Source organism: Camellia sinensis, chromosome 13, assembly GCF_055761805.1.
Source record: "Camellia sinensis isolate YWXY chromosome 13, ASM5576180v1, whole genome shotgun sequence".
NCBI classification, from domain to species: Eukaryota; Viridiplantae; Streptophyta; class Magnoliopsida; order Ericales; family Theaceae; genus Camellia; species Camellia sinensis.
Genome location: NC_138973.1, coordinates 98162974 through 98176054, shown reverse-complemented (window position 1 = coordinate 98176054; position 13081 = coordinate 98162974). Strand labels below are relative to the sequence as shown.

At 34.6% G+C, this 13081-nt stretch overlaps 1 pseudogene; it reads left to right on the top strand.

The window, feature by feature from the left end:
* The first annotated feature begins 4221 nt into the window (after positions 1–4221).
* Positions 4222–13081, top strand: part of LOC145805579 (uncharacterized) — an 82242-nt pseudogene continuing 73382 nt past the window's right edge.

The window sequence follows — 13081 nt, the reverse complement described above, 5'->3', positions numbered from 1 at the left end:
TACAAATGTGGGGGTGTCATGCAAAAGGTGGCAAATGTGGGGGTGTCATGCAGAATGTGGCAATACCTAAACCCAAGTGGATAGGATAGGCTTGAAAATCCATTGACTTTATTTTCAACGGTTTTGCACAATAAAGTAGCGCATATCGATTTTCTTGTGGACGAATCTGATATTCAGATTTACACAAGATTACAATCATGGAATTGAGGAAGCGATTTTCATGAGGAAAAAGATAAGCCTAGAAGATGTAAATAGACTAGGACTTTGAAGTTCTTTTATCTAAACTTCTTAAATCTATACGGTGGCTAGTAAGGCTAAAAGCTTCTTTGAAGTTGCGATTTCTCTAGAAATAAGTTATTAATTTAACTTTATCTTGCATATGTAGTAAGCCTTGGGATGCAAATGAAATAAAAGCCGATGAGATGTGCTCGTTATCAAAGGATATCGGCAAAGAGAAGGCCTGGATTGCTTTGATACGTGATTACTAGTTATGGTGAGTGTGATTGCAATTGTGCGAAGTCCGGAGATACATCAAGATAGATGTTCATATAGCTTTCCTATATAAAGATTTAGTTGAATAAATCTTTATGGAACAACCTAAAGGGTTTGTCGATTCCAGAACGAAAGATTGTAAGCTTGCGAATCATTTTATAATTTGAAATAAGTACAAAAATAATGGCATGAGAAATTTGACTACACTATGTTGTTAAGTGGGTATTGACAAATGTGTTTATGTCAAAGACATTGACAATAGTATATGTCATTTTGTGTCTGTATTGAGGTGACATGCTCATTGCTGGTAGTTATGCGAAGATGTTCAATACTACCAAGTGGATGTTGAACTCTAAGTTTGGCATGGGCCTTGCAGATGTATATCTGAGAATTAAGATTTCCTGACCATCTGCTGGTAGTGTACTTTCTCAGTCTCATTATTTTGATAAGAGTCTTGAGAAGTATAAGCCAGATACAAGTGTATTAAAGACGTTAGTCTCTGTTTGACCAAGAATAATGGAATATTCTCAGGTCATTGGAAGTTTTAAGTATCTGATGAGTTGTACAAGTCCAAGAATAGCCTACTCAATTACCAAGCTAAGTAGATACACGAGTAATCCCAATGCCTATCTTTAGAAGGCGATTGTGCGGTACTAAGGTATATACAATGAAGTCGGGATTATGGGTTGCATTATCCCAGATATTTGGCTGTACTAGAAGGGTACAGTGACATCACCTGGATATCTGATATAAAAACTACAAATCCATTAGTGGATTTGTTTTCACTATTGGAGGTGCAACTGTGTCTTGGAAATCTTCCAAGCAAATGTATATCATGAAATCAACGATGGAGTCAGAGTTTAGTACTTTAGAAAAAGCTACTAAAGTAGTTGATTTGCCGTTTTCTTGAGAATATTCCATATCGATGAAAACTTGTCATAGCAATTTTGTATATTTTGTGACAACCAATCAAGTATTGGTAGGGTACAAATTAATACATATAATGGAAAGTCTAGACATTTTCCATACGACGACTGCTCTTATTTGTTGTCACTATAGGGACAATATTACGAATCTGTTAACCTAAGGGTTAAATCAAGAGTTAGTAAGAAGTCGTCAAAAGGAATGAGGTTAAGGCCTTTAGCGAATGTTACCGGAATGGAAAACCCAACCTAGTTGATTGGAGATCCCAAGATCTAGGTTCAAAGAGACAACCTAATTGCGTGTAACGGATGAGTCACTGTGAAGGTAAATCCTCTTATCCATTCCTTTATACAGTGATGCCCTGTGGGGTGGGAGCTTAAGCTGATGCTTTTAATGATCTAAGTGTTGTGAATAGTCAACCGTGGTATAGAGAGATACCTTTTGTAGGTCACCTATGTGAGTGCGAAGTGGGGTCACTTATTTAAGAATTGACAAGGCTGAATTCTTTAAAAACGCTCACTGAACCAGACTAGTGTTCCAAGGCCAAACTAAATACACCAATGAAAACAAGAATAATGGTTGGAGTAACTCCTGTGTGAGGTCTGTTGTCTCGATTTACACAAACGGCAGAACAGTTCAAGACATCATGTTCATTGGTCAGCCAGTAAATCCAATAGACTTTCACTACGAAAGGTTCAAGGCCAACAGCTACCTTTTCTAATGCAGGGTTATTCTGTGTGTTCTCTCTCAAAGTCTTTGTTCTTAAGCGTTGTCCGTTTTTCTTTATTCGGCCAATTTTATTCATGTGGGGGATTGTTGGAAAATAATGATTTTTCAGCAATTTTAATTCGAAATTAAAGTGGAACCCAACTGTTGGTTGAGGTGGGTTTGAGTCATTTCTACTATCTTAAGTGAGAAGATTGCAATACAAAAATAATGAGCTAAAACCATTGGGTTGTGAGTGAGAATTGTCTCATAAAATGGGCATCAATAAAGTTGGGTTTAGATTTGGACTTAGTCTTGGTTTGGACTGGGCCTAGACTTGTACTTGCGCATGTACTGGGTTCGGTCTTAGACTTGGACTTGGACTTGGACCTACTCTTGAGTTGTGGGCTAAGCTGTGATGGGCTTAGTTTGTGTATGTGTTTGAGATTGGGCTTGGATTGGGTTGTGACCCAACACCTGTATCCATTTTGCAACCTATCTTGTTTAATTCTCAAAACTTATACATTATATACACATTATGATTTATATAATGGTTTTGGAGTTTTGAACTTTTGTAACTCTAGCCCTAATGGCTAGAGTTGATGACATTTAATAACCCTATTGATGTTAGCCTTCATGGCTAAGGCTCTCCCCTACTAGTATAAATAGAGAACTTTTCCCTTCAACTTGGTAGGATAATTTTGGACAGATTTTTGATAGAAAATGGAGATGGTATTTTGAGATAAAAAATTGGAGATGGCTTTTTACACTAAAGAAAAATTTTCCTATCTTCTTTTGCTAGCCCCTTCTTTGGTTCTTGTTAGAGAGAATGCATCCATTGTGAAGTTCACCGAAGCTATTCAGAAGGTGCTTCTACATTAGCTGGTTTCGACCGTCGTATCTTGGGAGACAAACGCCGGCGTACCTCCAGCATCTATCGGGAGGCGGTGAATTTGTTTTAAAAAAACTGTGGCATCACACAGATTTCAGTTTGCATCTTTATCTTTTATTCTTCGAAGTTTTAAATTTAAATAATTCTCGTATATTATTTTATATGTCCATTTGAATTCATCTTGTAATATATTCCATGGTATAATCTAATTCATTCTTGTGTTTTATTTAGTTCTATAATTTATTGTATATTTTATTCTTTAATAATAATAATAATTATTATTTTGTCATCTCTATTTAATTCATTATATATATATATATATTTCTTGTATTACTATGAAAATAGGTACGAACAGACAATAATTGAAAGAAAAGAGTGTTAAAGAAAATTTGGATTTATACGGGATGGCCATTACAAGTATCTTCATTGGAAGTCAAGTCTGCAAGTCATCCACTTGTTTTCTCACGGTTGGTACCATTCAACATTTGAGTAAAGATGGCAAAATATAATAATGATTAGATGTTGAATTCTGACCTTTAGTGTTAGATAATAATTGAAAAAAAAAAAAAATTTGTTAGAGAAAATGCAGATCCGTTTGGAATAGTGACAACCTGATGTCTTCATGGGAAAAAAAAATTGTGAGAGAATTCAAATTCGTTCGGAATAGTGACAGCCACATGTCTTCATGGAAAAATAAAAAATAAAAAATAAGTGAGAGAATTCAAATCCGTTTGGAATAGTGACAACCTGATGTCTTCATTGGAAGTGGTAGATGATAATTGAAAGAAAAAAAAGTGTTAAATCTCGTTAGTTTTTAAAAGTAGAACGAAAAGAATTTATAGTAAAAAATTAGGAAAATCGGTCTAGGGTCCCTCTCACACTTTTCGTAATGGAAAAGATCCATAAAATTATTTTTGATGTCTGAGGTCTCTAAACATTTCTCTACCCGAAACAACCTCTCGACCTCGATCTGACGCAGCTTCTGGACCTCACCTCTCTTCACCATCTCCTTCAAATTCGTCTCCATCACCAAATGCCTCTCTCTCGGCATCTTCTCCGTCTTCTCTCTGTCCAATCTCAGGCGTTCGATCTTCTGGCAGATCGCACTCAGCTTCTCCGCTAGGGACACATCGATCGACTCGATCTTCGCCGGAGCGGCGTTGACCAGATGAGGATTCTCCTTGTTCGAATCGTTTATCGGTGAGATCATGCCGAAGCTATTCCAAAGTTGCCGCTGCCACACCCTCCTCTACGACCTCTTCCTCAACACCTTCTCCTCCGACTACTCCCTCCGATTTGCCACCGTCGTAGACTTCCGCGCCGCCCGGATCCGTGACCCGGAAGTTCTTCATCAGATTCTTCAACTTCTTCACTGGATTCAACAGCAGGACTTTCTTTTTGTTTAACAAATAAATTAGAAATAGAAGTAGACACATCAACATTTTCTAAAATTCTCATTGCCTTCAATGTGGTTTGTGTATGCCATAGTTCTGGCAAGTATATACCAGCACGTAAGGCAATTATGTAACCACAACTTGCAAATAAACTTCTGCTATGATCTGCACAAACCATACCCAATAAACTTTTGCTTTGCAGACCTGTCAGAAATTCTCTGTGAACTGTGAAGTCCAGAGAAAATTGGACCAGAGAAAATCTCTGTAAACTAGAATTTCTCTGTGAAGTCCATTAAGCATTCCAGGTTCCAAATTGTGAATTGAATTTTTTTTCATTTGAAGTTGAAACTAGAGAAATTCTTTGGTTTTTTAACTAAATTTTCTCTGGGTTGGTCCAGGGAAATTCTTCCCAGAATTTTCTCTGGACCAATTTTTTCTGGGACTAAAATTTCTCTGGACCAAGTTTAAACATGAGTAATTGCAACATTCATTCTATATTTTGAAGGGCATGGTAATAAAGTTCCTATATCGAAGCTTATTCTCTCTGGAGCAACATATGCAGATGTGTCTGAAGCCTTTCTATATGTTGAAACCAGTTCCCTATCCTTCTTGGAGATGTCCAACTCTTCTCTTGGCAGATTTTGCTTTTTGTCTCACATGAATGCACTGGAACATTTGCATCTCAGCTCTAGTTTGATTGACGATAATTTTGTGTATGCTCAGTTTTCAAATACCCTTACATTGGATGTGAGTTTACTGTTATGATCGTTTATTTTCCCTTCCTTCCTTAAATCAGAGAAATTTTGAGAATAATTGGACCAGAGAAATTCTGAATCTAGACTTTCCAGAGAAATTTGAGCCAGAAAAATTTAAAATTTCTCTGGTCCAAAATTTCTCTGGACTGAAATTTCTCTGGATCAAGGTTGAGGGACCTTAGACATTATGAAAATATTGTTGAAGGACCTTAGACATTATGAAAATATTGAATGTCCTTTATGCTATACAACTTTAATATCAGGGACCTTAAAAAAAAAACCCCTAAAAAATTATTAGTAAGGGAATTAAATAAAATTATATTTATTTTGATGATAGTTATTGGTGTAAGAATTATTAAATGATTTTCATATAAAATAAATATAAAATAATAAAACAAATAAAAAAATACAAAACATTAAACATTAATGTTAAAAAAAAATGCACAACATGGTAAAAAAAAAAAAAAATAAAATAATTGAAAAAAAAATAAAACAATGATTTTACTTAACAAAAATACAAAAAATTAAACATTAATGTTCAAAAAAAAAAATGTCCAACATGTAAAAAAAAAAAAAAAAAAAAAAAAAAAAAAAATAGTCTGGCGGACTATTTTTTTAATATCACCTTCAACTCCTCTATCCAATCCCCTTTCCAAGACCCAACCTAATCTGAACCTCCATTTCATTCCCTTCTCTATCTCTCAAAAGAAAACAACATTAATGAATCTCACCTCTATCTCAATTTCAGTCACAACCCTAATCATCTCTCCATCTCTTGAAATAAATGGGCCTATATGCGATAGTCATTACCAAACATCCTCATTGAAAGTCTCACGGCTGTTAACATTATTGTCATGGAAAAAAAATTCTCTTTCTCCTCATTCAACATTTGATTAAAGATCGCAAAATATAATAATGTTTAACTGTTGACTTGTCACATTTAAATAAAATGTGAGATAATAATTAAAGAAAAAAAATATTAGACGAGAATCAAAATCCGTTTGGAATTGTCACAACCTGATGTAATCATAACACTGCAAAAGCCTAACATGTAAAGTCATCCACTAGTTTTTGATAAGCAAATCTAAAAGATTCCTTTCGATATCAATCAAACGCATTTCTCAAGGCGGTTACCATTAAGCACTTTATCCAAATATTACCAAAAAAAAAAAAAAAATGGTGCTCAAAAAAAAAAATATATATTACAAAATATAGTAAGGGTTATTTTTTGATAAATTTTCCTTTAAAGTATTTTATTTCATCTAATATATATATATTTTTGAATATTCTATTAGGTCTGGTTTAATGTAATATGATCAAATTATCTTGTTAAATTTTTTACACATGTTTGTATTTTGAAATTAATACATAACAATAAGTGCTCATTTTATGGAAAAAATTTATTCCTCATTCTAAAAAGAAAATATTTTTCTTATTTTATGAAAAAAATCTCTCCCTTAATTTAAGGAGAAAATATTTCTCGCATTCCATGAAAAAAAATTTAAATTATGAATTTTAAATTTTTTTTATAATTTAAAAATTCTTAAAATCACTTAATAAAAAATTTAAATCAAAATACAATCGATACACTTTGTCGGCCTCCCAAAGTGCCAACATTGTCGATGGATTCCCGTAGAATTGCATGAACAATGGACACACTTTTCTTAATACTGTGTTTGGTTGGGGGATTTGATGAGAAATTTAGAAAAAGAAATAGAAAAGGTAGGTGAAATGTGACCTAATTTCACACACCTTTTCCCTTTCCCTTTTCAAATCTCTCACCAAATCCTCTCACCAAACCCAGCATAAAAGATTCCTTTGGATGTTGACAACATAAGCAAGCAAGCCCGTTTCTCACGGCTGTTACCATTCTCGAACACTCTATCCTTGTTTGGTTTGGTTTTAGGAAATAAATTTTGAAGAAAATTTTTTAAAATTTTATTTAGTTAGTGATTTTGAAAAAAAAAAAATTGAAATTCACTTTTTATCTTTTACACATCAATCAATCACTTTTTCTCTTATACACATCTATTCAATTACAAAAAAATATCAAATCATTCCAAACTCACATACTCCAAAACTATTTCCAAAATATATAACCAAACAAATAAAAAAAATTATGAACTCTTTTCCCAAGATTTTTTTTGAAAATTTATCTCTTAAAATCAAACCGAACATTTCAGTCACAATTCCGAATTTGATGATAATGACTAATTGTTAAATTGTTAAATAAGAGCTATTAAAGAATTATAGAATTTATACCCAAAAAAACAAAAAAACTAAACAAATAAACAAACAAAAGCCTTACTCATTGAGAATTTAAAAAATGAATAAATAAAAAAAATCCAACAGTCTTAGATCACTTATAATTTAGAGAAATAAAAGATAAATATTGATAAGTAACTATTTGAAAAGTTATTTCTTTTGAATAACACAAAGTTGTAAAATAATGGGAAAATTATTTATAAGTCCTATTAGAGAGACTTATGTTACATATGGTCATACTAAAAAACTTATGCTCTCATAAGTCCTGTGAGAAGTTTGTTGACACATTTACCGTCAATGTTAGTTTTTAATATCATAAATAATAGTAAAACCATATATAAAAAATTGAATGTTACCATAGATCATATCTATATAAACGTAACGTAACGTGACACCTACATAAACGTAACGTGACATCTATACATAACGTGACATCTACATAAATGTAACGTGACATATCTACATAAACGTAACGTAACGTGACACCTACATAAACGTAACGTGGCACCTATATATGATCTACGGCAGCATTTAATTAGGAAATTGAATGTTACCATAGATCATATCTACATAAACGTAACGTAACGTGACACCTACATAAACATAACGTGACACTTATGATCTATGGCAACATTCAATTTCCTACATAGGAAATTGAATGTTACCATAGATCATATTTATATGAAACGCAACATGACACCAACATAAGCCAGCAACATTTTCACATTCAATTTTAAAACATAAAAACTCATTAAGTTTGTGAAACGTAACGTGACACATTACGTTGCGTTTATGTAGGTGTCACGTTACGTTTATGTATGTGTCATGTTACGTTACGTTTATATAGGTGTCACGTTACGTTACGTTTATGTAGGTGTCACGTTACGTTACGTTTATGTAAGTGTCACGTCATGTTACGTTTATGTGGGATCTTGTGGAATACATTCCTATCTAAATAGAACTTGAGACTCTATAAGAAATTACACAGGACTTAGCCTAGCATAAGTGTCTGAAAAAGGACTTATAAATAAGTCTCCCTAAAATAATCTAGAAAAAAAAATTTATGTATATAAGTTGTAAGACAACCTTTGGAAAACAAAATTGTATAAATTTGTGTAAAACGACCTCGGAAAAAACCAAAAAAAAAGAAAAAAAAGAATACAAATACTTTTGTACTTCCTCTGCAAACCCAATCAAAACCTTCGAATTTTGGCCCCAAAAGACCTCTTTCTCAATCTCTAAGCCTAATATATGTTCTTTTATTAAGTCTCTTTCTTCTTCACTTTCTTGTTTTTCTTCGATCCATTTGGGCATCTTTAACAAACTCAATCGCCTTCTTTGAAAAGTAAAAATATTTAAAAAAAAAAAATCATGTAATAGAATGATAGTAAAAGAAGAGGAAGAAAAAAATTAACAAAATTTAGGGAGACTTACGTGTAGGTCCTAATAGGTGTATTTATTGTCCAATATAGGTCATGCGAGAATTAATGACGTTTTTCATTAAACACTAATTTGAACTTGAGAAAAGCCAAACCTTAAACAAAATACATATAAAATTTAAACTTGTCTAGTCTTGATTCCGATAATCCGAACCATCCATTTGGTAGGGTTTTTCTATATAGATCATCCTTAATAAAAATTATGTCAATCTAATGATCATAACATTTTTATTTTATTATGTTTTTCTTCAAAAGAATAAATTGTCTTTTGAAAATGCTATGTGCACTATATGCAAGTTATGATATTTGTGAGTCTGATTATTACAAATATCGTAACTTAATCCTATGGGAGTCATACCTAAAAACAAAAAGAGTCATAATCAAACACCATATAATCAAAGAGTTTTTAAATCATAATTGAAATAATGTCATAATCAATATTGTACTGAGTCATAACTAATATTATAATATGTATGACCAACTCATAATCAAGTCTTAACCAACACTTCTAGAGGTTATAATCAAAGTTGTAACTATTCTCTTTTGAAAAACATATTTGTCATTTATTTTATTAAAAAAAATAAGATAAAATAAAATAAAAAATTATGATTATTAAATAAACTTAATTTCTTTCTTAAATAATATATAAAAAAACACTTTATAAAATCAACTATTCCAATAATCAAAACGGCACTGCACGCCTTAACACTGACGGTGAGGTTTTGTCTCTTTAGACCATCTCCAAAACTTCATTAAACTTGGCATCAGATTTGAATTTTGGTGAAAAAGTCACTTTTTAGTGCTCCAATGGTTTCAGCAAACAAGTATCAAAATGAGAATTTGGCAAATAATTTATTAAAGTGAGAACAGGTTGTCGACCACCCAGTCAACCAGCTTTCAAAAATTGGTAGGTTCAAATAATTCAAAAAGGTTAAAAAATAAAAAATAAAAAAAAATTGCCTTACCGGTCGACCAACCGGTTGACCCACGGAATGATTCTTCTTTTTGATGCACCGTTGAAGCAACTGATAGCAGATTAAAAAAATGAGTCATTTTTTACTCAAATTTAATTAAAAAAATACTAAACCGTTGAAGATGCTCTTAGCCAGCGACAAAACTTGACTTTTTCACCTGATCACATTATAAAACCAACCAGCCGGTTCAAGTTATGAAACACCTACCACCAGCACTTCCCAAGCTACGTTCCACCCAAAAAAAAAAAACCCGCGAAACCCACCTCTAAAATGTCCAAAATAACCCCAACAACATCTTTCCAAATCCTTTTCTCATGAGAAAAGTTAGGGATCATGAAATTTTTTCATGAAAATGATCATGAAAGAGTTATGATCATTGGATTACCTTGATTAGTGTGTGGTCCTTTATTTTAAGTGTAATTCAAAGGTCACAAAGCTTTCATGATTATTTTCATGAAAGATTTTTCATGATATCTAGCATTGCTGTTTCTCCATACTCTCCCTCGCACTCCTCATTCTGCCCTTGCATGGAAACTCCCAGTCTACAGATTCAGAACAAACAATCCTACTCAGACTCAAACGACACTGGTCCAATCCACCCTCCATCAACCGCTGGACATCATCACCACCAAACTCCAACTCCTCCACCCACTGTAATTGGCCTGAGATCACTTGCTCCAATGGCTCCGTCACCGGACTTTCCCTCATCGACAAAACCATCACCGGGCCAATCCCACCGTTCATTTGTGACCTCAAAAACCTCACCGCCATTGATCTCCAGTACAATTACATCCCCGGACCCTTCCCTACGGCTCTCTACAACTGTACCAAGCTTGAACATTTAGACCTCTCCGTAAACTTGTTCGTGGGCTGTATTCCAGGCGATGTCAACCGGTTGTCGACTCATCTCCGGACCTTCAACCTCAGCGGCAACAACTTCACCTGCGATATCCCAGCGGCCATCGGCCGGTTCCCAGAGCTCACAACCCTTTGGCCTTTTCTAAATGAGTTTAATGGCTCTTTCCCGCCAGAAATTGGCAACCTGTCAAGGCTCGAAATGCTGGAGCTGTCGGACAATAAATTTGCGCCGATGGCGATTCCATCCACCTTTGCCCTGTTGAGGAAACTTAAACAATTATTGATCAAAGATTCAAGTTTGATCAGTGAAATCCAGGGAACAATTGGGAATTTAGCAGAGCTCGATGAATTGGACTTGTCAAACAATAACTCTGGTACAATTCCGAGGGGTTTGTTTCTTCTGAAGAACTTAAGAATAGTAGATCTCTCCAAAATTCACTTGTCTGGGCCAATTCCTCAGCTCATTGAAGCTTCGAAGATGGAGGTAATCAATTTATCCGAAAACAATTTGACAGGAACAATTCCGGATGATTTTGGTACACTAACAGAGTTGTCACGTTTGTCTCTATTTTCCAATCAACTCTCGGGGGAGATACCGGAAAGCATTAGTCGCCTTCCGTCACTGACATATGTACGATTGTCCAGCAACAATCTCTCTGGAACATTGCCACCGGACTTGGGGCGATATTCCATTCTTCGGGGGTTTGAAGTCGCCAAGAACCATTTCACCGGTAAGGTGCCGGAGTACTTGTGCGCTAATGGTGGACTAAAAGGAATTGTGGCATTTGATAACAATTTGAGTGGTGAATTGCCTAACTCACTTGGCAATTGTTCGAGTTTGTTGATTGTTCGGGTTAATGGCAATCACCTTTCTGGCAGTATTTCAGCTGGTCTGTGGACATCAATCAATCTGACATTGTTGATGCTTAGTGACAACTCCTTTACCGGTCAGCTTCCAAGAACACTCGCACCACGTTTATTGCGACTCGAGATCAGTAATAACAAGCTTTCAGGTGAAATCCCGACTGGGTTGTCTTCTTCGAAGAATTTAACAGTGTTCAGTACAAGTAACAACCTCTTTGTTGGTACAATTCCCCAAGAATTGACAATACTTTCTCAATTGACAATTCTGCTGCTCGATGGGAATCTATTTTCCGGTCATCTTCCATCAGATATTGTCTCATGGAAGTCGCTCAAAACTCTGAATCTCAGTCGAAACCAACTCTCAGGTTCAATTTCTGCCAAACTTGGTTCTTTACCGAGCCTCACTGTTTTGGACTTGTCAAGGAATGAGCTCTCAGGTCAAATTCCAACTCAGATTGGCCTTTTAAAGCTAACTTCCCCCAATTTGTCTTCCAACTGTCTCACTGGAAGAATCCCAACTGAGTTTGAAAATACTTTTTACAATGCCAGCTTCTTGAACAACACCAGTCTTTGTGCCAGTAATTCATCAGTCGGCCTTGAGATCTGCTCTTCTGGATTTGAAAGCTCGACCAAAAAATCCTCCAGCCTCCTCGCTATAATCATAGATATAGCTGTAAAAATTATAGTTGTAAAAATTATAGCTGTAAAAATTAATATACATGTAACAATAATAATGCGAAATTGAACCCAGGGCCAGCATAGTTCTAAATATCCGCTGGTAGATTTGTACCGGAAAATTGGACTGCCAATTCAGATATGAACCGGTATACCAGTTGATCTCAAAATGATGACAATTTATCAATAAAGGTCCAATTTCGTCACTAGAAACAATACTTTGGCAACTAATGTCTTTAATTTCTTGTCTCTAAAACCTTAATTTATTATAGTGAGTCCATCAACATAGTGAAATTATTGTGTTGCATTTCGAGTGGGACTATGAAACCTTTTGTTTATTAGCATTTTGAAAATTGTAAGCCATATTTTGTTTTTTTGATGCCTGGCTGTTTGGACCATTTTACGTACACTTCGACTAATTTTGGAACCCACACAAAGCGTACCCTCCACTTGAATCAGACAAATCTCGGGTAGAGTCTCGGGACGTAACTCCAAGGAGTTGATAGCACTTGGTGGAAATTGAACCTGAGACCTAGAGGGAGCATACCCCAGGTCCTAAGCTGCAACCACTAGGCCTACGGGTTAATTGTAGGCTATATTTGACATGACCAAATCTCCAAAAATCCAATCTGAAGCTGATTTTGCTCGTGTCTATGCTCCATTTTTCAGCCCAACTGTTGACAGTAATGAAAGAAGGGCATTGCATCATTATCTCAACTGTTTGTCACGAATTGCAGAATTTCTAATCAGTATTAGATTGGTCGGCGAGACATGAAAAATAAAGAAAATAAATAAATAAGAGTTATAAATCTCACACGCACAAAAATATTAGATTTATGTAAAA